Raw genomic sequence first — 25884 nt, forward strand, 5'->3', positions numbered from 1 at the left:
TGCGGGCTAGTTCAACGAACGGCTGCCTTTCTGGTAGACAATTGATAAACACTTTATAAAACGATCTATTCGTAGGTGCTTTGTATAAAAAAAGTAAAGGTGCTTTGTATTGTTAGGTATTTAACGAATTTATAATCTATACTAATATTTTAAATTCAAAAGTAACTCTGCATGTCTGTTTGTTACGCTTTAACGGCCTGACAAATGATCCAAGTTTGATGAAATTTGGTACGACGCGAGCTTACACCCAAATGAAGGACATAGGCAACTTTATACGTAACACCTGACGACCAAGACTTCAAACGCGAGCGAAGGTGCGGTTGACAGCATACCACTAATACAAAATATTGTGTATGTAATAACCGTGCATATTGCATTTAAACATTATCCTATTAAAACACGCAATATCCAGAAGATAAAGTATGATTTTTTCTCTTGCATGTTTCTAAAACACAGAAATTTTGTCACATGTGTAGTCATCAACCTGCATTGGAGCAGCGTGCTGGATTTTTTTCCAAACCTTCGCCTTAAACGGAGAGGAGGCTTTAGCTCAACAGGGGCACATATTCAGGCTGCTTTAGGCTGTTATGCTCGTCATCAAGCGTAAAATAAATCCATATTATTGTATACATTTGAAAAGATGCGACATGCTATCTACAAAGGTCGCCGCTGGACCTGAGGTCTCTCTTTTGGCACGCCACTTTGCCCGATCTTCGGCTTTCATTCTCTAATCTCTACCAGTAATTCTACGCATGTCGGTACTCCACATATCCTGAGAAAGTACTCTCTCACGTTTAAAGTATAGGGTTTGGGTTTAAGGCCTAAAGAAGAAATTGTAGTCTGTTTTTTGTCTAATTTTGAGGGTACAAGAGTTTGTTTATTCCAAGATGGCGTTGTGATCATCACACGACATCGTTCGAGATGATTGATAGATTTATATTTTAAATAGCTTAAAATTAGCTCTTGAAGATGTGTAATTGACCAAGTAAGTACCTAATGAGTCGTTTTCTTATGTATTCAAATAGAATAAAGAATAAAAATTTTTCGTTTCGTTTCTATTTGGAATTTTAATATATTTTTTTTAATTTAGAACAATTAGGTAAATGTAAAAGTATTAAATTTTTGCAAGAAATATTATATAGAAATATATGATCTTATGTACTTTATAAATATATGTCAAATACTTTACGCGAACAGTAATGCGTTGGTTAAGTGCTCTGAGTGAGAGTCTTGACTTGGAGGTTCAATGATAAGTGATACCGATGTGGTAGTTTTGTTTAGTGTAAACAAAACCAGCCGTCCGGTTCGTTTATTATACGCCGGACAATAAACCAACGGAACATTTTTACATAGATAATATAAGTTTTTATTCAAGTAATAAAGATGACTGGCTTTCAAGTTTAACGCCGATTGATTGAATTGTGATTAAATTTTCGTATATAATTATCTTACATTAATAGTCACAAATATTATAATATCATTATATTTGTTTCCGAATTAAAGATAGCAGGAATATTATGGAGGACGGTAACACTAACCGAAACTATCGGATATCCGAAATAAAAACGTATCCGATAACAATAATATCCCTTAGAGTTTTCTTTTTTCATAGTGTTATACTTAAAGAAAGTAGCTAATTATATTTTAAAGCTAATAGTTTTTTCCTGTGATTATACCTGTTACTAAATAATAACCTACAAATAAAGCCAAATTAATATGTTGGATTTTTTTTTTTACAATTTCTAAATCATTTAATAGCGGTAACTGAAACTATCCAAAACAATCGGATAATCCGAATTAATTTCGTATCCGTATCAGATCCTGAAAAGACATATCCTTAACATCACTGCTTATTAGGTTATCTACATTTACCTACCGCTTAAATTTCATATTTACTTCGATTTATTTTTTATATGTCGTTTTAAATGTTGCTTACGTTTGAGAAAAACTTTAACTTTAACAGTGTATTTATTACCATCAGAGTAAGTCTTTAGTTTCGTTACACTTACGTATTACGTATATTCTTTATATTTACGTATCATTTACCCTAGAGGCATTTGACATAAACCCTACTCATACATAGCTTGCTGGCTTACTTTCAAATAAGTAAGTATATAGACATTGTTCCAAAAGACAATAACTACTTTTATTAACTCTTCACTCTTCATCGTATTTCTAACACATAATCCATTTATATTTATAAATAATTTATAAATATAAATGCCACAGCGATAAAAGTTATCCATTTATATTTATAAATAATTTATATCGCTGTGACATATTGAAAATCCATATGGATTGTAATTTTATAGGCATTCAAATTTATTAAACAGAAGACGGTTTATTATTTAAAGACGTTATGTTACCAAAAGGAAGTCAAGGTTTAACATTAATGATACTGCTTTTATTTTTTTAATTCGGTAAATAAACATAATCATGCCACCTTCATTGGAACGTACAAGGCTTTATTTAGGCTTAATAGCTAAAATAATAAGTTTATACTGTACTATAGTATATATTGGCGTCCTCCGATTAAGGAAAAGCTAAAATGCTCTAACATTTTCCGGCTTTAAATTAATCGAGGATTCCTTTTTCAAATTTCCTAAGCGACATTTCAGCTTCGTTCCGAACACTCCGCTATGACATAATAACCTTTCGCAGCTTATAATACTTTATTGCAGTCTGTATAATCAGGTGTGTTTACCTATTAGGCATGCAAAACTTTTTAATGGAATATGTCCCGATGGAAGTGTTAAACCAAAAACAATGTTAAGACTGGATAGAGTAGATCCAGAATATCATTGCTTGGTTTTTCACCTAAAATTACGTTGAATTGTTCTTCCCTTGGTCAAATATCTCTCGTAAAAATCTCTCTTTCGACGATTGTGAACACATATTTCGTAAAAACGTATAGATGATTAGTGAATAAGGGAAACACAAAAAAGTAACTCTATTAGAAATATCATTGTCACCTCGAACATACAACAGTTTTCTCGTTTCTTGGGGTGTTCCAATGTGAGGTTTGGTAGGAATATATCATTTAGTATGAGGTATTAAATTTATGTCTAAATCTCATTTTGTGTACATATTTCTATTTTTTATTATTTTTAATTAATAGGTAGTCGGACCGTAAAATGGGCCACCTGAAGATCAGTGGTCACCACCGCCCATAGACATTGGCGCTATAAGAAATATTAATCATCCCTTACTTCGCCAATGCGCCACCAACCTTGGGAAATAAGGTGTTATGTCCCTTGTGCCTGTAGTTACACTGGCATCAAGCCAGAACACAACAATACCAAGTATTGCTGCTTGGCGGCAGAATATCTGATGAGTGGGTGGTACGTAGCCAGACGGATTTGCACAAAGCCTTACCACGAAATAAAATTTCCAGTCTGCAGACTGTTACTGAGAATTATCGATAGTAAAACAAGTACGAGAAGGGTCTATGCAGAGGGACTCCGTAATAATTGTTAATATGTGGTGTAATTTGTAGCTAAACAATACAATAACTTAATTGTGATAATGATACAGAGGTATTCACAATATTTTAATTGTTCTTGTTGTTGTTCCGAAACAATATAGAAGATTGTACAAATATTATTGCTATTATATAAACATGGAATATAAATGAACTTCAACGTGGAGGTACGAATCAAGTAATCATACTTTAGCTAGCCTGTGGGTAGGTCACGTAATTTATCGTCAAATATCAGTAACTAGTTGCTTCATGGCGTTTTATGTGGCGTTTAAACGTCAAAGCGTGGTTTTATATAGTTAACGAGCTGCCCCAACTTACGTTTCATTTTTATTTGCTTTATGATTTTTGAAAAAGTATTTCTGGAATCCGATCTAAACGTCACCAAATCCGATACAAATCATTAAGGGACTCACTCAAACTCATACATTTTTTTTATATAAAAAAATGTCACACTTATATAATATATAAAAAGATAATAGGCAAAATATTTTTTTAACCGGTAGATAGACAGCCATCGATACTGTTATAGCGAATCCTTTAATAGTATCGAATTATATTCCTGTATTCGCGTTCGAAACGTTAGAATAATTATACGTACGCGCGATATTACAAATTAGATCATGTGTTTGCAATTTTTGTACGTATAAATAATGGAATATTAAATATCTGTGGTATATCATTATCAGGTTCTGTTGACAGTCGTCAACACTAAGGTGTCGTTATTACATGGTATGGTTATACATATGTACATCGTGGTTAAAAATCTTACAAGTAGCTTATGTCATCAATGCATGTAAGTCATAGTTATTAAAATATCTGCCATCTGAGCTTGATGATATGCGTATCATCAAGCTCAGATAGCGTCTGGCACATATTTACGGAGGTGCCGAATTTATATAATATACAAAACATAGTAAATTTGTTCGTAATACAAAGAAATAAGCACGTTAGCTAACACTTATAGCAAATGTTTAAGTACATTACATGTATGACAAATCAAATATATTTTTTTCCTATTGAAATAGATTTGTAGCAGTAGTTTTGAATAGCGTTAAAGTTAATCTAGCCACCAGAACAGTGAAATAGTTACCTTTTCCGGTAACAATAATCACACTCTCGGCGATAGGACTGCAAGCCCGTCTTGGTATCCTGCAATTACTAACATATTCTCCCCTGCAACAGCTATACTTAGTATTCTGTTCCGGTTTGAAGACAGTATAAGTACATAACTTACTTACCAAGCTTTGTGGTGCAGTGACGATGCAAGGAATAGCTAATATGTCTTGCAGAGCATTAGCTCTAACATTCTACATTAGTATATGGACGTGGTCCACCATCAGGTTGCCTGTTTGCCTGTCTATAGGTATATATATCTACATAAGAATAAACAATTGGAAGGTTTAGGAGTTTATCCTTACTCAATTGAAATGCTAAAAACATCAACTATTTGTAAACAAATAAACAGTAACGCGAATATTATCATAGCTACATAGGTTTATGTATTTATGTACGTAAAATAGAGAATATCCTGGAAAACTGATTCAATATTGTTGATACAAAGCAAACTCCGTTAACGAATTAAAAGCTATCATGAAAACTATTGAGTACATATTATTTCAAGTTTAATGTTGATTTGATTACTAAAAGGCACATTAGATTTGACTGAGGTTCTTGCGGGTTCACGGTAGAATATTCATTTTGAACCGGTAGTTTTATATTTCATTTCTGTAGTGATGAAAATGCTTGTACAATCTTACTTGAATATAGTAGGTATATTTTGATTTCATTTCTAATAAGTTAAACAAATTAATATAAGGAACAAGGCTATAAATTATATAATATATTTTCGCATTATTTGTACTATGAGAAATTGAAGAAAAATAAAAAAAACAATTATTCAAAAATTTGTTCAAATTTGCGCTTCAAATAAAAGCTCAAACAAATCTCAGTAGCAATAAAAATAACATTAAATACTGTTTAATAAACGAAAGAGTATATCCGATAAAAATATATACACGAATAAAGCACTTCTTTTTTTAAAATCGAAAAATGATCTATTATGATGTTGATGTATTAGAGATAAATGTATCCAACATTATCTGTTAAACAAGCAAAACACGAATATACACTAATATTTGACACAATCGATGTTTCGCCCACACGGTTTTCATGTTTACGTTTAATTATGACAGAATAATCTCTTAGCGATTAGTATGACGGTATATATTAGTTTATGCAATTTAATCAAAATAAATACCGTTATGTTGTAACCATTGAGTTGGTATTTGCTCAATTTGTGTATATGACTCATCACGTGCGGAAGAGATGAATGAAAACATTGTGAGGAAGTCTACATGTTTGATGAAATTCAGCCACCTGTATATAGAGCATGGTACAAACGAGAAGTAAAGGTCATATACAGAATGTTCCTTTTTGTATATTGCAAGCAAATAAATCGTTTTTTTTGAGCTAATAAATAATTTTGATAACATAATATATGTAAAAAATCCTATTATATATATAGATATTTGGGTCCGTTTGATAATGTATGTGTAAAAAATATAAATCATTATTATTATTTTGGTTATAAGAATTATGTAATCTATAAGTTTGTAAGGATAGGATAGATTTGTATTTAATCAAGGAAATTAAATATCTATCATGTTCACCACTGATAGATTACAAAATTAAATTGTGAAATCGACATCAAGGCTACCCAATAATACTTTAAGTGCTGATCGATTAAGTAATTTTTGCCGATTACTAGAAGCTGCTCAATTTACTTTGTTTGCTTACAAAATAAATTTTGAAGCTAATCAAGACCGTTTAAATTAACCGACTATATAAATAATAACCCTTAGTAAAGCCAGTACATTTGTGGTGTATTGGTGATGTAAGGAATGATTAATATTTCTTACAGACCCATTGTCGGGGCGTGGGCGGTTTTGTTCACTTACCATAAGGTGGCCCATTTATTTATTCGTCTATCTATATCATAAAAAAAAGAAAGAAGAACTGGAATTAGAAAAAAAAAATTATCCATTGCATCTTTTTGTTGATTGGTATCAATACTAATATTATAAAAACGAAAGTAACTCGGTCGACCAAACCATTGAACGGAATTTGGATTAAGGAAGCTTTTACAACTAATTTATGATTCCAAAGAAAAGACGCATACTTTACGTCAGAGATTTATATGAATAAAAAAGATGAGAGTACAGAGATGACATCTGAAAGGAACCAACGGCTGACAAGGACATACCGCGCCAGCCGAAATAATTGGTAGAACGTTAAGAGAACCCAGATGGCCCAGTGGTTAGAACGCGTCCATTTTAAGTAACACTGTATTTTCATTGTTCTTTTGTTGAAGGAAAACCAGCATTTGTCTAATTTCAATCCACTTTTGCCAGATGTGTATTCACTAACTCTCATTGGAGCAGCGTATTGGAATAGGCGTTAAACCTTCTCTTGAAAGGAAGACTAGGTCATAGCCCAGCAGTGGGGTATTAAAATTCTGTTACCGTACTGTTACTGTAATAGAACGGTGAAAATGATTTTACGATATAGTCGAACTAAAATACATCTGTATAATATACTTCCTATTAACATATCTCAATTGTAATATAACCTAATGCATATTTAATGTTACGATAGCATATGCACACGAAAACTTAGCTATCGCTATGACGTTTTATTAACTATAATATTAGTAATATTTTAATAATATATTACTAGTGACTTGCTCCGGTTTCACACTGTTTCAATTAATTAATAAAGAAAATTATATAATATAATTTATACGCATATGTAATGTAGCTTTCTACCAGTGAGTATATTTTTTGAATTGGATCTATAGTTCTGGAGGTTATGTGACATACGAACAAACAAATTTTACCTCTTTAATATTTTTTAGGATATTATAGCATAGATTTGTTACGCATACGTACTTTCGCTACGTTTTTTTTTTTTTTTATGTTAGATGTGGCAAACGAGCAGGAGGCTCACCTGATGGAAAGTGACTACCACTGCCCATGGACATCTGCAACACGGGGGGGCTTGCAGGTGCGTTGCCAGCCTTTCAGGAAGGAGTACGCTCTTTTCTTGAAGTTTCCCAAGTCGTATCGGTTCGGAAAAACCGCCGGCGTAAGCTGAGTTCCACAGAGTAGTTCCACAGAGTGATTGTGCGAGGCAGAAAATTTATGCCTTATAATATCCTCTACTCAAAGAGATCGCTATCTTCGCAATAAGACCGTTTTTAATACCAATGATTTCAGTATTTCTTGAGTTCTTTCAATCCTTTTTTCGTTCACAATGAAATATGTCGGTATTGTATTATCTTTTCCATTTTAACATAAATAATAATTATATCAGCTTATGTTTGTACGTGTAAATTGGCCATGTTTAAAACACTTAATACCCTGTCTGTCTTGGTGGCGTCACTGCTGACAGGACGTTTATTTATCGAGAGAAGTAGGTAATTGCGACGGGAAATTTACGACACTTACACTACGAGTATCATTTTACGTCGCCATACTTGTAAAGTAATTATTTTAAGTTAAATAAACCGTGTAATTTTTTTTAAATACTTACCGGTTAGTAGTATTTTATTAATATATATTGTCAATGTACATTGTACATCTATATAACTATATAAATACTCTATATATACGCTTCATGTTTGTTCGCAAAACATAATTTATTTAAAAAAAGTTGATGATTAAAATTGCTAACTTACATTCATCTTTGGACATGTTTTGTAAGAGAAATCTGGATCTAAGGTTTTATAGCCCTAGTGCCCGTAGTACTATGGCCTCATTCACAATTGCAGACTACAGTTACTACATATTTTGTATCCAAATCAAAATATATTTTATTCAAGTAAGCTTTTACAAACACTTTTGAATCGTCATTTTACATAACTGTATTAAGTATCACTGGTTCAGAATGTAGATTATACCGAGAAGAACCGGCAAGAAACTCAGTAGTTACAAATTTTTTAAACAGTAATTCACATTATATATTTGTAAACCGGTAATATTGCTATTCGGTGTTAAAATAAGTTGTGGCAGATGATGCACAAAGACATACTTGAGCTAATACTGGTTACGTAAAAAATGTTAAAGTGAAATTAAAAATTCTTAGTAATTACAGTATAGTCACCATCTATGGTTTGTACGCGCGTACATACCTACTCGTGTTTACTTTGATACGAACATGAAAGTCCAAGTTTATAAACATAAAATGTTTTCCTCATGAAATATGCTTTGTTATCGAAAATGCTGTTTCTGTTTGGAACCTGAATTCCAACGGTGTGGTGAATAAAGCTCCAAAGCGTATACTCAAAGCCAAGACAGAGTCTCAGTCTAGCGGTGGATTATTTAGAAAATTAATTCAACGTTTTGTTTTGGATCACGAGTAATATAGTGTGACTTAAAATACTTCGTAATTCGTATGCTGATTTTTTTGCATGTATAATTAATGATTACGATCTTTTATTCGGAAATTGCATTAATCTTATCCGAATTTTAACAAATGATGTTTGCTTGTGCGTTATCGGCGTTATTAATGTTAAAAGCAAAACATTATCACAATAACGACTTTCACAGATTAAAATGTTTAATTTAATTTGTGTTTATAAATACTTGGCGGTAATCACTCCGCACTTATTTTACCTTAAAGCCACTACTAAGATGTTATTATAGGTAGGTTGACAAAATTCCGGAAATTCGTTATTGTACTTTTGTGTTAAAGGATATTTTAAAACTAGATCTCTTAGATGATAACCTTAGGTTTATAATGAAAAGATCGCCTCCGCCGTTTCAAATAAAAACATGAAAAAATACATTGTAAAAAACAATTGTTAAAAAAATTATATATTAAAAAAAAAATAAGTTGCGCTGAGTTTCTTTAGTGGGTTCTTCTTCAGTCGGATTTATTTCTTTCCGAACTATTGGTAGATTTTTTTCTTGACAGTCAATAAGTAAGTGTAATGCTTCTATATTGAATAAATATTTTTGTCTTTGACTTATGGCTTATGTTTCGGTTTGAAGGGTGAGTGACCCATTGTAATTAAAGGCACAAATTACACAAACCTTAGATCCTAAGTATGGTGCCCTTTACATCGTTAAGAAGTCGTTGTGATCCTTCATAGCACCTTATCAGCAAATTCCACCATAGCAGCAAATAATAAAATAATGAAATTAACAAATTCACATTTAGTTTATTGTAATGTTTAACAAAATTAGAATAGTTTCATTGAGAATCAGAATCAGAAATCAATATCTAAATAAACAACAAGTGACATCAGTGTAATCTCATCGCTCCCTCATTATATAAGCACTCATGGTACTTTTAGGTCAAGGCTTTCTTGTAATCATCGTCGCCCTCTTTATATCCACTTGACGCCATACAATTTGACATATTTTAATGACTCGTGTGTTCGTACTGTGTTTCTAACGACAGTAGAAACTCGTTACGTATAAACATAAGTACTTCAAATAAACAGCCGCCATATTTTTTTTATTATGACGTCATTTACTATGGAATCTTTTAATTATGTTAATGTTCTAAAAATTCGATTACTACAAATTTAAATAGTTATTTTAAAATTTTATATTTTAATATAGAAGGTTGGTTATTTGAAACAAAGTAAATTGAAAATTTGTGTGTCTACTCGGCGAGACGTTAAAATAAAACCTTCTGAGATCTGAAAGTTGGATTTCGAACATTTTTTATTTTTTATTCAGTCACGAGTGCCCGTGAATTCCTGGACGGAAAAATGCAATAACATTTATTATCTAGACTCGGGATTTTTAATTTAAACCTTATTGGTTGGCAATGAGTTCGTTTCTAGTACTTTCAGGTTGAGTAAAAAGGGACTAGGAAGTCACCCAGCACTATTGAATTGATTAAACATAGCTTACAATTTTTGAGATTTATCCTGTATATTTTTCAATTTATAATAAACAAAATATATCATATAAAGAATGATACAATTTTAACAAAGGTATAGAAATAGTGAAATTTATTATAATTGAAATGAGATTAAAAAAAAAGAAAATACCTAGAAAGTCAAAATAACAAGATTTCTTTTTGATAAATATTCATTTTCCCCAGAAATAAATCCCTCTATTTAGCTAAAAGCAACACAAAAGGGTTTCGATCCGCTGTTAAACTGTTGCTAGCGATTAAGTACAATTATATTAATACTAACTGTTACCCGCGGCTTTGCTCGCGTAGAATATGAATATATTTACAAATTAACTTAAAATTTTACGTTAATGTAATATACATCTTTGTATACCTCATTGGTGTGTATTTCAACCCTTAGGGTAGAATATCCAGAAACGCTTAAATACGTATCAAATCATTTTTAATCGGTAGCCCAAAAATAAAATTTCATGCTTCTAACTTCAAAATGACGGCCTACCAGACTAACCTGTATACGAAATGTCAAACTTTATTTCTCCCCTTAGGCGTAAAATATCCAAAAACGCTTAAATACGTATCAACTCATTTTTAATCAGTGGCACAAAAATAAAGTTTCATGCTTCTAACTTCAAAAATGACGGTCTTCCAGACTATACTATATACGAAATGTAACTCAATTTCTCTCCTTAGGCGTAAAATATCCAAAAACGCTTAAATGCGAATCTACTGATTTTTAATCAGTATCCCAAAAACTGTTTTTTTGTTTTTAATTTACAAAATGACGGACTTCCATAAAAACTTTCATCCCTTATTTCACCCCCTCAGATGTAGAATATCAAGAAACGCTTAAATATGTACCTACTCATTTTTAATCAGTAGCCCATAAATAAAGTTTCATGCTTCTAACTTAAAAAATGACGGATTTCCAGACTAACCTATATAAAAAATGTCCTACCCCTATTAAACCCCTTAGAGGTAGAATATCTAGAAACACTTAAATACGTATATAATCATTTTTAATCAGTATCCCAAAAATAAAGTTTCATGTTTCTATATTAAAAATGACGGACTTCTATACAAACTTTCAACCCTTATATCACCCCCGTAAGGGTAGAATTTGCAGAAACACTTAAATAAGTATCTACTCCTTTTTAATCAGTATCCTAAAAATAAAGTTTCATGTTTCTAACTTAAAAATTCCTTACGAACGTTCAACCCCTATTTCACCCATTTAGGGGTAGAATATCCAAAATTTCCTCGTGAGTAGGTGTCATGATATGTTATTTTATAAATGTACAGCCTAAAATATAAATTTTATGCTTCTAGTTCTAAAAATTCTAAACATGACAATACTTTCAACAACTTACAACCTTTCATCCCCCTTTTCAACCCTTTACAGCACTTTTTTCCAAATAATAAGCCTATGTCCTTTCTCAGGCTCTAGACTATTTGTGTACCAAATTTCATTTAAATCGGTCCAGTAGTTTTGGCGTGAAAGCGAGACAGACAGACAGACAGACAAAGTTACTTTCGCCAGTACCATCGCAAACGCTACGTTCCACAATTTTTAAATCTGTAATATCTTCGAAAATATTCATTTAAATTACATGCTGTAAAGGGCCATATTGATCTATATTGAATGCACAATTTATTTAAGGTACCTAATTGGATAAGGATGAATGCTATATTGCTTAAAATCGCTTCGAAAATAAGCCATTATTTCTCGTAAAAAGTAAACGATAAAAAAATGTTTATTGTGGGTTATCTTTAAGAAATAGACATATACCATCGCGGACTTTTTGTAGACATTTTTGAGGTGTACAATTCTGTAGTACATTATTTTGGTCTATCTAGTAGGGTTCAGTCAGCGTTTACAATGTAAGCGCAAAAAATGTATAAATTTACGACATCACATTAGAAACTATTAAAATTATTAGTGTTACTTAACTATGTATTATATACAAAAACCTTCGTCTCGAATCACTCTGTCTATTAAACAAAACCGCATCAAAATCCGTTGCGTAGTTTTAAAGATTTAAGTATACAAAAGGACATAGGGACAGAGAAAGCGACTTTGTTTTATACTATGTAAAGATTATAAATGTGAAAGTAACTTTGTCTCTCTGTTGCTCTACAAACTGAACCTCAAAACCGAATTTGATGAAATTTGGTTCGAAACTAGTTTGAACTTCAAGGAATAACATATGTTACATTTTAACCCAACACTTGATGTTCAACCCCAAAAACCCCAAACCGCTCAACGGGCGACATTTGCTTAATTATATTTTGCTTTGAGCCGAATAGTTCTCAGAACATGCGAATTGAAACCGATGACAACGGGCATATGTTCGAATCTAGGAATTTATATATATATATATATATATATATATATATATGCGTAATTGGCGTTGCAGTGGAGAAGTGAAGAAATCTGCATATGTCAGATGAAGTTTCACTAACCCGCATTTTAACAGCGGGGTGAATATGATTCAAAACTTCTAAAAAAAAGAGACTTTAGCAGCAGTCTGTTAGTTTACTTTTGTTCTACTGTTCGGATTCGAATTAATAAAATTTATTACTTAAAATATTCATCATGTTAAAATGCAGTCGTAACATCATTCAATTTTATGTCAGCAATTATCATTGTAGGTTAATTTAAGAATATGTTATATAACTCTTTAAATACACTTAAAGAGGTACCCGGCACCATACTTACACAAAGGTCACAAGTGTAAAGATGAACATAGATAGATATAGATACCTACTATCATATCAAAGATATCAAGATCATACTATTATAGATAATAACTATGTTTACTGTGGATATGTTCTAAGAATAATATAATGACCGGACTTGAGCTTAATTCATTCAGAACGGCTGAATGGATATGAATGTAATGTGGCACAGAGATATATAATCTATATAATAATATCCCGGAAAAATGTACCTAACACCTGACAAACAATCCTTAAACTTAAGTTCTATGCTAATATTAGTTTCAATTTCGTACACATGCAAATGTATCAACAATTATCACTTTAATATGAATGTTTATATAAAAAGCCACATATACGGTTTCAAATCCCAACGGCACGAACGGATTTAGGTCACCAATTCAGTTATCCAGAAATAAATCTGATCATTAAGAACGCTTCAATCCAATATATTTTTTCTCAGTTTGTCTACAAAAAAGTGACGATGTAAGTTTCTGAAAAAAAAGTCATTAAAAATTAAATTTTCGTCACCGCGACAAAATTTAAAGAAATAATTATCAGGTATTAATCAACGTATCTTAAGGTGTGTGTTATCTCCCTGCGCGAATACGGAACCTTATTAAAATACCATCAAATATGATAATGAAAACTATAATGCTATACCGTATACTGCTAATGTTGTTTTGTTCCGTATAAAACGTCAACATAGAGAGCCGCAAGGATGAATTAAGGATTTTACCAAAACCAACAGACCGTGTGTTCTGAACTCGAGTATCATATCCATTAACATAAAATCAAAGCTTTATCTATTTATCTTTGCATGTATAATAAAGAAGCTAGTCAATTATGCTTGGTATAAATTAAAGATTTATCAGCCAACTCAGTCTATTCCAGTCATTTGCTCGACAAAGACCAAGATTTACTAAAGCTCCTAGTCCATTTTACGTATCCAGACGGCACGTGCTAACAACTTCAAGTTGTCAGTTCCAGATGCTGATAATCCATAGTCTCTACTAAATTTTAGCTTAAAATGGTTGAAATATATGATACGAGTACATATTGTATAGCACAGGGCTCATATAAAGCAAAGACGATAATTTTTTTGTCCTCGAAATCCCCCAAGAGAAAAAATATACGTACATATGTCTGGTATAAAAGAATATCCAGGACCATTTCGTTCGATATAAATTGAAACGTCTCAATACAATCGCGGTAAGTAAAATGAGAGTAATATTCCTCGAACGAATTTCATTCGAATGGAGGGAAGCGAAGCTCACATCGTTCGCAATGTAGAAAACCGATAAAGATTTTTTAGATTCTGTCTTACTTGTATGGTCTTATATTTACTTTGATTTAAGAGCTAACGACTGATTGAGCTATTGTTCTTTCATTTTTAATTTAAGTACTTAGAACTATTATTGTTCATATGTAACGTTTTGAACGTTTGAGCAGCTCGTTGATCTAGTGGGTATAAGGCCGCAGATCCCAAAATCTTAGATTCAAACTCCAAGTCTGGCCAATACAAGATATTGGGTCTTTGTATTGAAATATTTTCAGTAACAGCCCTATGTCTGGAAGTTGGAAGTGTGTACGCTAGAAAGAACATAAAACCGTTGGTCCTGAATCTTGTCGGTCGTTTCAGATTTGCTGTCCCGTCGGATTACGAGAGTAAGGGGGTAGAGAGTGTAACCGTGGAGTGGCCACAATCAGTCTGGATGACATAATCATCTAACGCTTCATAATTAGATGATTTCGAAAATAAAAGGGACGTTTTGCTTTGTAACATAATAACAGTAAAAAAACTGTTAGTTCCTTGATTCAGGTTAGTTAGGTATTAGATTTTAATGTCTGATATTAGGTGTCTCTTCGGTGTCAAACAACTATATCAAAATTGCAATTTATGAACGTACCACAAAATCCTGGAACGATATGTCTACAAGTATATTTAAAAAAATACTAAAACATTATCTTATGTAAATATTTTCTTTTGATACCCTGTGGAGGTGCCACCCACTCATCAAATATTCTACCACCGAACAGTATTACTTAGTATTGTCGTGTTCCTGTTCTAACTACAGACACAGCGGTTACGCACAGTGCCTATGTAAAAATGGTTAATATTTCTTACGATGGGCGATGCTAACCACTTAGCATCAGGTAGATTATTTGCCAATCTACTTAACTAAATTATATAAAAAAGCTAAGAAACGACGTATGGTATATTTATTTCTCAATGGATGTTGGATAATCAAAGAGATACTTATCTCATCTTGCACATATTATTGAGAATATTCTTAATCGCATGTAATGGGCGCATTCACATGATTCATTTGAAGATCGAATGTAATTGGAGGTATTTACTTGGTGGTAGGGTTCGTACTAGCCCGTGTGTGTAGGTACCACCCACTCATCAGATATTCTACCGCCTAATAGCAGTACCTACTCAGTATTGTTGTGTTCCGGTTTGAAGGGTGAGTGAGCCAGTGTAACTACAGGCACAAGGGACATAATATCTTAGTTCCCAAGGTTGGTGGCGCATTGGCGATGTAAGGAATGGTTAATATTTCTTACAGCGCCATTGTGTATGGGCGATGGTGACCACTTACCATCAGGTGGCCCATTTGCTCGCCCGCCAACCGATAACATAAAAAAAAAATTGAAAAAAGACACACAATACAAAATTGATGTAATGACCCTCTGACCTTAATTGATCAAAATGCAAACGCAAAAATAGGTCACTGTATAAGTGATATATTTTCGCTCAATATAACTATGAAAAAACTCGAAACTCACCGCAGAATATGATTTTGAAGTGTCGTAAAGTGATTTACGAAATCAACTGTATTGTAACACACAAATCAGCGTATTAACCTAAGTCGGTTTTTCAAAATTTCACGAATAAGTTACCAAGTAAGTTTTTCCAGAATAACATTGCAGAAACGGTTTATTAAAAATAAATATTCAGAAATATTGCACCCGAATAAAGCGTTGTACTCTAAAAATAAATTAACTTATAAACAACATCATAATATATACCTTAGGTTAAATTATTGTAGTGTGACTTATGATATATAAAATAACTGGCTGTACCCGCGACTTCGTGCTCATTTGAATTTAACAAAACGGTTATTTTTGTAGCCTAAGTTATTCCGTATTACATCAGCTTTCTGACAGTGAAAGTCCCATCAAAATCGGTCCAGCCGTTCCAGAGATTAGCCGGATAAAACAGACAGACAGATAGACAAAAATTCTTAAAAATGTTATTTTGGTACCGTGTATACATGCATTATGCATTTAGTAAAAAGTGGTTATTTTAATATTACAAACAGACATTCCAATTTTATTATATGTATATAAGATAATCTGCCCATGTTCACATATATAGTTGTATCAATCGATTGATCAAATTGACATTATGTGTCCTAGACATTGTTTATGGAAATATAGACGTCAGATTGACGTCAAGGTTTCATTGAGGGAACTTGTTTATATCGTAAATTATTATTGTATTGACCTTTTCTCTTCAAAGAGCTGTCCAAAAGATTATGATGATTTTTGATACGCGTGGGCTTACATCTTGATGTGAACTTGATTAAGAATACTTAAAAGAAACCTACACAAATGTAACACTATAAATATGTATTAAAGTCTACCAGTCGAGTCGAGTCTACCGAAGTATGTGATTTGAATTTTAAATAGTGTTGTATTAACTTACTTTTATTATTTTAAAAATAACACCATCTGTTATCATAGTAGCTTTAAATTTGATAGATTTGATAGCTTAATAATTTTATTGATAGAAATCTCCGAACAGTTAGGTCATGTGTTAAGAACTGCTGTTAGTAGCCGTTCATTATAAATCAGCAGTCAGAAATAGTCTTCGAATTATAAATGTGTTTGTATTTTATTAGTAACTTATTAATTCACACATATTTTTAAATATTTTCGATATTTGAATTCTAAAACTTGGCGAGGATCCCGAAATCGTCGTATGACATTTTGTTGACATTACAAAAAATAGGTTGTTTTCATGTATATATACATATGTATATATAGGCACTTGGACTATATCACATATAACGTAGAGACTTATTTTAAATATTGTTGATAAACTTGCTGTAATATCGAATTAGGACAACCATGTCCTGTAATGATATGTATACAGTTTTGTACTATAAATAAATAAATGTAAATTGTATTACCAGGAAAAACGTTGGTCGTGAAAATTATTTTTAGAAACGTTTAATTACTGTAATATAATGTTACTAGACTGATTATTTAACCTGACTAATGTAGCGTGCTACGAATGCCTTCGTGTTGTCGTGTTTATTTTTTAAATACCTTTATTTTTAGTAAAACGTTTTCGTTAGTTTCGTGTTTTGTATTTGTTACTTTTAATACATTATTTTTAGTATCTACGTTAAGTAAATTAAATAATATACTTAGATAGAGATTCTTCTTGTTCCACGTCTGAGTAAAAGGTGGTGTATGTATTTAGGTTTATGCGTACATTGAAACGTCAATATTTGTCTATGGAATGATTTGACGTATGACGTACTTCCTTTTTCTCTTCCCTTCTCGTGTGAGCCGCGGTAACGTGTGTTGTGTGAGTGCGCCGCGCTTTTGAAATTAGCTTGTGTAACGGACTTATCCTTCTCCTGTAATGTCACCCATCCCTTGGATGTGTTCTTCGAGTGTATGAAGACCAAGGGAGCGCTCCCAAGAAGAACGTGTCTTCATAAGTCAGAGCTCAGTTTTGAGTTAACAACTCCCCTTTTTCCTTAACTACTCCACTTTTTTCCTCGCGCGTACAGGTGGCTTTCCCCTTGACGAGAAGGGCTCATTCAATGCGGGTTGGTTGATATATACATATGTTTAGAATTACATCGGACACGTGCAAGTCTATTAATTATATTTTTTTTACCGCACAGCCGAGATGGCCCAGTGGTTAGAACGCGTGCATCTTAACCGATGATTTCGGGTTCAAACCCAGGCAGGCACCACTGAATTTTCATGTGCTTTTTTGTGTTTATAATTCATCTCGTGCTCGGCGGTGAAGGAAACATCGTACGGAAACCTGCATGTGTCTAATTTCAACGAAATTCTGCCAGATGTGTATTCCACCAACCCGCATTGGAGCAGCGTGGTGGAATATGCTCCATACCTTCTCCTCGACGGGAGAGGAGGCCTTAGCCCAGCAGTGGGAAATTTACAGGCTGATTATGTTTATATTATACCGCTTAGTATGAATTGACTTATAAATACAATTTAGGCTCGTGATATAACTGTGCTATCATTCATTTCTTTTGGGCCACTGGGCCATCTTGGTTCTTAACTAACAAGTCAGTATTTATGTCTATTTTTAAATAATAAATAAATAAATACATATTGGACAACATCACATACAATACTCTGATCCCTAAAGCAGTAGTTAAAGTTAAAGCAGTAGTTAGTCCCTAAAGCAGTAGAGTAGCTAAAGCACTTGAGTTTTGGAAAATCAGAAGTAACGACGGTACCACAAACACCCAAGACAACATAGAAAACTAATAAACTTTTTCTACATCGACTCGGCCGACAATCGAACCCGGGACCTCAGAGTGGCGTACCCATGAAAACCGGTGTACACACTACTCGACCACGGAGGTCATCAAATATTAATATCGGAACTCAATTTTAACCCACTTTTAAATGTTGTAGCGATTTGTAACTTTAGTTTTACTTTTTTAATATAATTTGAATGTCTAGAGGTTCTTAGACCGCAGATCAGAAGTCTTCGGTTCAAAACTCAAGTATTTATTTACTTGAGGTAGAACTCTGCGTGGGTCCGTCTGGGTAAATACCACCCGAATTCATCAGATATTCAACCGCAAAACAGCAATACTTAGTATTATTGTGTTCCGATTTGTAGGGAATGTGTAACTATAGGCACAAGGGACATCTTAGTCCTCAAGGTTGTTGGCGCAATGGTAATCCGAGGAGGTATTAATATTTCGTGTAGAACCAATGTCTATTGGTAAGTAACGTTTTTTTTTTAATTTAGATAATATATGGGTTTTGTTTTTAGATTGCGTTTAAAAACGGACATACATTGGGATCAGAGTGATGTATGTGATGTTGTCCAATATTTATTATTATATTTATTTATTATTTATTAATAGAGCTCATGAATCTGAAAAATGAGCTAATAACTTTTTTTTAGGTATTGATTTCATTCAATTAAAAAGTTAATTAAATGAACTACTACGCGCATCGATTGATGATTAGACTCAATCAAGATAATTATATTCTTCGTTATCGTCAACTATTCCATCAATACGTTGTGGATATGTTCGCTAAGATCGAAAGTGAAAGTTTACGGTATATTAGATATAGCCAGGCTAAATTTAGATCAGAGGAATACACCCATTTACGAGATGCTATCATCGGAAACATCGATGAAAATTTAAACGTCAATGACATCGGAACTGCATGTATTTTCCTTCAAGCTACATCGGCAATCCACGGAGCATGCAGGAATACATACAAGATGCGATGACTTATGTACGTCATTACGGTCGACCTGATTTCTTTATTACATTTACATGTAATCCAAATTGGGAAGAAATAAAAATGTTGTTATTACCAGGACAACAATTAATACATCGTCAAGATATCGTTGCACTTGTGGTCAAACAAAAGTTTAAATCTTTAATTGATTTAATCGTAAAATATTCAGTTTTTGGTAACACAAGCTGGCTGTATTCTATTGAGTGGCAAAAGCGAGGTTTGCCTCATTCTCATATTTTGGTTTGGCTTGAAGATAAAAACCAGCTAGAAGAAATTGACCAAAAAATTTCTGCCGAAATTCCAGATCCACTAACTCAGTCAGAATTGTTTGATATTGTTACCAGTCACGTGATCCACGGACCGTGCGGTGCTTTTAACATGACATCACCATGCATGGAAGAAGGAAGATGTAAGAAACGTTTACCATTGATACTATTACGGATATCGATGGTTATCCATTGTATCGTCGCAGAGACCCTGAGAATGGTGGTCACATATTTACAATGCGAATGTCGAATTCTACAAATGAAGTTGAAATGGATAATCAGTAGGTATAAGGCTCTTATTAATGTCGAGTTTTGTAGTTCCGTCAAATCCATTAAGTACATTTGTAAATATGTTAATAAAGGTAGTGATTTGGCCGTATTTGAAGTAGATATATAAGCAGCAGCGAAGCTATCTGGCATATTTTCAGTTTCCCATACACGAAAGAGAACTTTCTGTCCAAAATTTTGCAGTACAATTTGAAAACGGTCAACGAGTGTATTTTACCGAAGAAAATATTCTCCAAAGAGCATTTGAGACATCGAAAACGACACTAACTGAATTCGTTACATTATGTCAAATATCTAATGTATTCTTGAATTTATTCAATGTATTATAATTACTGAGCCACAGCAACGCGGGGCTGGGTCAGCTAGTAGAAGTATAAAAAAAAAAACCGTAACTGGATCGGCTTGTAGGTAATTATGTTTTCCAAAATGTACATTAAGGCTGTCCAGGAATAGCAGATTAAATCGGAACGTGCTGTTATAACCAGAAAGGGCATTATGCATTCGTAATCGGGGATAGGGTTTATATCAACACGTCCGAAATCCACTTAATAAAGGCTGGTTGGAGGAATGGTCTTCCATTGGTTTCTGCGGTCACGCTTACGTTCTCTTGATAAGTATTTCGATGGATGATATTGCTTTCCTATTGTAAATCGTATTAATAAATCTCAATAATACAAAGAGGATATACAAAATGAAAAGTAAATTAATAAAGACTGTTCGTACTAAATGTATATGCATTGGTCACAATTTTCAGCTTACAGGCAAGTTTACCTACTAATTAAGCATATAGCTTTATATCCAATAACTTAAATATGATTATTTTAAATGTTGGAAAGAATAACTATTGAGTTTCTTGCCGGTTCTTTTCGATAGAATCTACATACCGAACCGGTAGTAGCTTTGCGTTTAATAGAGTTTTTGTAAAATGACGATTCAAAAGTGTTTGCCCACTTGAATAAACTATATTTTGATCTTGATCGATAAAAAAGTGCTTCTAAGACCTTTGGTGATATCGAACTTTATGATATACTTATTTGGTTTTATACTCGTACTTGTTTTAATTTTTTTTATTTAGAATAAAACTGTAATAAAACCGTCTCTGTATCGCAATATCGTAATTGTACTATCGAACAATGACTGTGGAAGTTGGAAATTTTATCCTGATTTGGAACAGATAATAAATAGATATATTATGAACAAAACGTGTTTATAGTTTCTAAACGTTCTAGTTTCATTTGATTGCATATTAATCAAATTAAACATTGCTCCGTTTTATTTTATTTTAAAAGATAAAAAAATACACTATTAATATACTTTATCAAACAAATTTGCGAGCAATAAATCAAAGATCAACTCAGATTTTGTTATATAAGATTTTTTTATTCTGGGAACAATGTGAAAGAGAAATTTACTAACTGTTTTGTTCTGAAGTCTTACAGTCTGTTGGGTTATAGATATATTAAATAATTATAAAAAACTAGGTACATTTATGTAATACCTACATATATACATTAAGTTATCTCTATTCTATTGAGATTAAAACAGAATAACTGGCGTATTTAGGAGAACTTCCCTTTCACTTATTAAACGTCTCATTTTCGACGAGAATAATTAATAAATATATTTTTATTAAAATGATTTTATTTGTTCCGTAATATATAATGGAAACTCTAGACTTGAAAAATTGCCCAAATTATTTGAAATATAACAGGCCTATGCTCCTTTCTTGCCCTAGGGCTTTCGACGTCTTAATCCGGGCAGGGAATTACGTAAAATTGTTTTATATATAGTTTTTTTTAGTCACTGTAGAAACATAATTTTTATATAACCTGTAAATGTGCCTGTGAATATAAAATGGACAAAGGCCTCCCTAGTTAAATATAAGTTTTGGAATTTAACCCCTGCTATCCAGCACGAGGTAAATATTAAACAATTTGAACTTTGAGAATTCAGTGCTGCCATACCAAAGGTCGTGATCAAATATGGATATTATTTAAACACACGACCTATGGGAACATATTTGGTAAAATTTCAACATGTTTTGTTAACTGTGGCATATCGTCCCATGAATCTTTTAAGAGAACTAGAGAACGTGGAATTCGTTTTTGTTTTCCGTATGTGTCATGTAAAATGTAATGAAACGGTATATAGAGGACCTGCTCTTCTCCTCCTTTTTGACGAGAAGGTTTGGAAGGTATGGATACACTTGTAGCTGATATCCATTCGAGATGCAACCTTCATACTTTCCTTCACTCCTACAGAAGAATATTCAGTGTGTGGGTACCACGTAGTAATTATCAAAAGTCAAAGTAAAAATCTTTATTAAATATAGAAGGACTTACTTATTGATTGTCACGAAATCTACGACCGGTTCGGAATGAAACACCTCAAGGCCGAGAGGAACCGGCGAACGAACGACCTTTTTTTATATCTCTTTTTAACAATTGTATTTACAATGTCAGTTTTCATATATCTATTTGAAAGGGAGCAGGCGATCGCTTCATTAAAACGACATGTTTTCATCGAAAAAGTTTTATAATATCCTTTAATACACAAAGTTTCCTTTATTAATAATTAATATCTCGGTTAACCTTCACCACTGCGCTACATGGATCGTAAAAGTAAAATCCGTTATGCACCAAAAATGACATTTAAAAAATAGTACAAAACGAAAATAGCAAAGTTACACGAACATGCAACTGCAAGAGCAAGTTGCGAAGGGGATTAATGAAAAGCCTCTTGCGTCGTATTGAAGTGTATTGTTACGCCGTGCCTTTATGTGCTATGTGCTATACATATTATAAAACACAGTACAAGTTAAGTTATTATATAATTTCGCGTTGTAATATTTTGCTCATGAAATTAGTAACAATACAAGTTATTATAAAAAAAACCCTTGAGTGGTTTTATTCTGTCGCCTAACACCAATACTTAATGCCGCTATGTTCCAGTTATATGTATATATACCTATTTTGACGACTTCTGTGGTCGAGTAGTGTGTACACCGGTTTTCATGGGTACTCCACTCCGACTTCCCGGGTTCGATTCCCGGCCGAGTCGATGTAGAAAAAGTTAATTAGTTTTCTATGTTGTCTGGGGTGTTTATGGTACCGTCGTTACTTCTGATTTTCCAAAACTCAAGTGCTTTAGCTAGTTACATTGGGATGTAATGTATGTGATGTTGTCCAATATTTAATTTAATATTTAATATATACCTATGTTTATGGTGTCAGAGCAATACCATTAGCAAGGGATATCATATCTTAGATCCCGTTATTGACTGCGTATTGTTTATTGTGTAAGATAAGTTTCTATAAATTTATTATGATTACAAATACGTCAATATTGTAGTCAATTATTTGCAGGTTTCTCAAGCCGCGTCTTCGTTAAACAATTAATATAAGTAACTGTTTTTTAAAAACAGTGTTTGTGACAGAATATTCTGTATATACCTTAAACTGTACACTTATTGCTTATTACAATGTTTAAAGCGTTAATAGCGCAATTGTTTACGGGCCGCCTAGCGATGTAAAAAGTCCCAGGATCGATCCTGACCCCTTAGGCTATTGTTATACCAGGGGCGTAGCTACCGCCTTATTTTCCGTATCTATTATTCGGGGCCCTCGGGCACGAGGACGCCCAATATGCGTAAGCAAAAATTAATAAAAACTTCCCAATTTTTATTTTTTATTTATAAAAGTAAAAAAAAACATTTTCATAAAAGTGCCCAAAATTTTGGAAAAAGAGACAGATAATTATGATGTATAAGTATTTCTGTTAATTCTATGCATTTTTTTTTCTTTTGTGAGATATCTTTACCCTTCCTAAGGGCCACAAAATAAATTTTTATACGGAGCCCCGCCAAGGCATGTTACTCTTCTATGTCGTACCCACTCCTAACACATGTGATAAGCTCAAAAGCAGGGGTAAATAGCAATATTAGTAATTCCTTAATTAATTTGGGGCATTGCTAGTATTCATTATAAAAAAAAATGTATTTTCTTAATATTTGAAAAGTATTCATAAATTGACAACAGTTTCAATGGACCAAGAAATCGTTGAAATTAATGTTTACGAGCCGAAGTTTATGAAATTTAAGAGGTTTTCAAGGACTTTTGACGTTATGAAATATCCTACAAATAAATTAAAATATACAATTTATAAATATACAGTGGATTTCGGGTATAACGACGATGAAGGGACCACTGTTATTTCGTCGTTACAGGCAAAGGCAAAAAGATACAGACATGTACATGGCTTATATTCATTCATTGTTAAAAATATTTGCACACATAATTATTTATTGATACATTTAAAAAAATGTGTAATCTTACTTTGCTTCAATTCATTTTTCTGTGCTAGCATACATAGCTGTAGGTTGTATTCTATTTTCATTACGCCTTCAATGTCTATAGTATCCTTTCCATCACCAAATAGACAATATCTTTTGAGCCTTGTCACAGCACATAACACATCCTCAGTTGTAGGAATCTCACCTTCCTTGCCATCTTCTTCCTCCTCATTTTCCTCATCTTGCGTCGTAGGTGATGGAACAACAGTTTCAACAATTTCATTATCAGTCAAATTGCTAGTGGTCATAAGCTGACTGTCAATATTGTCATATGTTTCCCAATCCGCAACATTTGTTCCGCTTGACGATGTTGTCAGAATCGTCGTCAACTGTTGTGATAACCGAAGATTTACAGAACCCAGCGTGTAGAAGAGACTTTTTGATCGTATCAGGAGTCACTCGAGCCCATGCCGTAGTTATCATCTCAATAGCATGTAAAAGATTCACGGAAAATGAGCCTGCCGCATTTTCAATGTCGTTCATCATTTTCTGTACTAAAATCTTCCGATAATGACTTTTGAGGGTTTTAATTATTCTTTCATCAATAGGTTGAATCACCGATGTTGTGTTTGGTGGTAAAAATGCCAGTTTTATGTTGGTCAAATTTTCAATTTTAGGATGAGCTGGGCAATTGTCAATAAATAAAAAGATCTTCTTTTTTTATTTCTTAACTGGTAGTCCCATTTTCGTAAAACGTTTTCGAAAATATCTGAAGTCATCCAGGCCTATTTATTTGCTTGGTAGTCAACTGGTAAAGATTTAGCATTATTGAAACACCTGGGCTTTTTTGCCTTGCCTATGACCAATAATTTTCTTTTTTACCCTGCCATGCTTGATGCAACAAGCACGGTAATTCTATCTTTTGATAATTTTCCATCTACGCACTTTTCTCCTTTAATTTTCAATGTTTTTTCGAGCGTTAGCTTAAAAAACAAACCTGTCTCGTCTGCGTTCCATATTTGGCTATTATATATAATTACCTAGCTAATATCTATAAACAAAAGATAAGAAAGCTCTTTTGTGACTTTGGCGGCCGACTCCGGTCGCAACATCTGCATGGGATTTCCAAGAATTTATTACAAACTATTCAATAAAAACAGTCACTACGCCCGAACTCGACGTTACATCCAAAGTCGCTATAGCCATATGTTTGTACATACTATAGTATGCTTTAATTCAAGGGACTTAGAATTAACCTCACTATAGACGAATGGTCGCTATAACCAAAGTCGTAATAAATGAAATCCACTGTATTACTAAGTGGGTACATAATTATTACTGCTTCATAATATCAAACTAAACATTAA

At 32.9% G+C, this 25884-nt stretch overlaps 2 protein-coding genes across 2 annotated transcripts in view; one reads left to right on the forward strand and one right to left on the reverse strand.

The window, feature by feature from the left end:
- Positions 1 to 25884, reverse strand: part of Uxt (Uxt prefoldin-like subunit) — a 313647-nt gene that overhangs the window by 261148 nt on the left and 26615 nt on the right. The window lies entirely within an intron of this gene.
- Positions 1 to 25884, forward strand: part of LOC113396101 (neuroendocrine convertase 2) — an 89327-nt gene that overhangs the window by 1928 nt on the left and 61515 nt on the right. The gene's annotated exons all lie outside the window — the stretch shown is intronic.

This window comes from Vanessa tameamea, chromosome 19 (assembly GCF_037043105.1).
Source record: "Vanessa tameamea isolate UH-Manoa-2023 chromosome 19, ilVanTame1 primary haplotype, whole genome shotgun sequence".
Taxonomy (NCBI): domain Eukaryota; kingdom Metazoa; phylum Arthropoda; class Insecta; order Lepidoptera; family Nymphalidae; genus Vanessa; species Vanessa tameamea.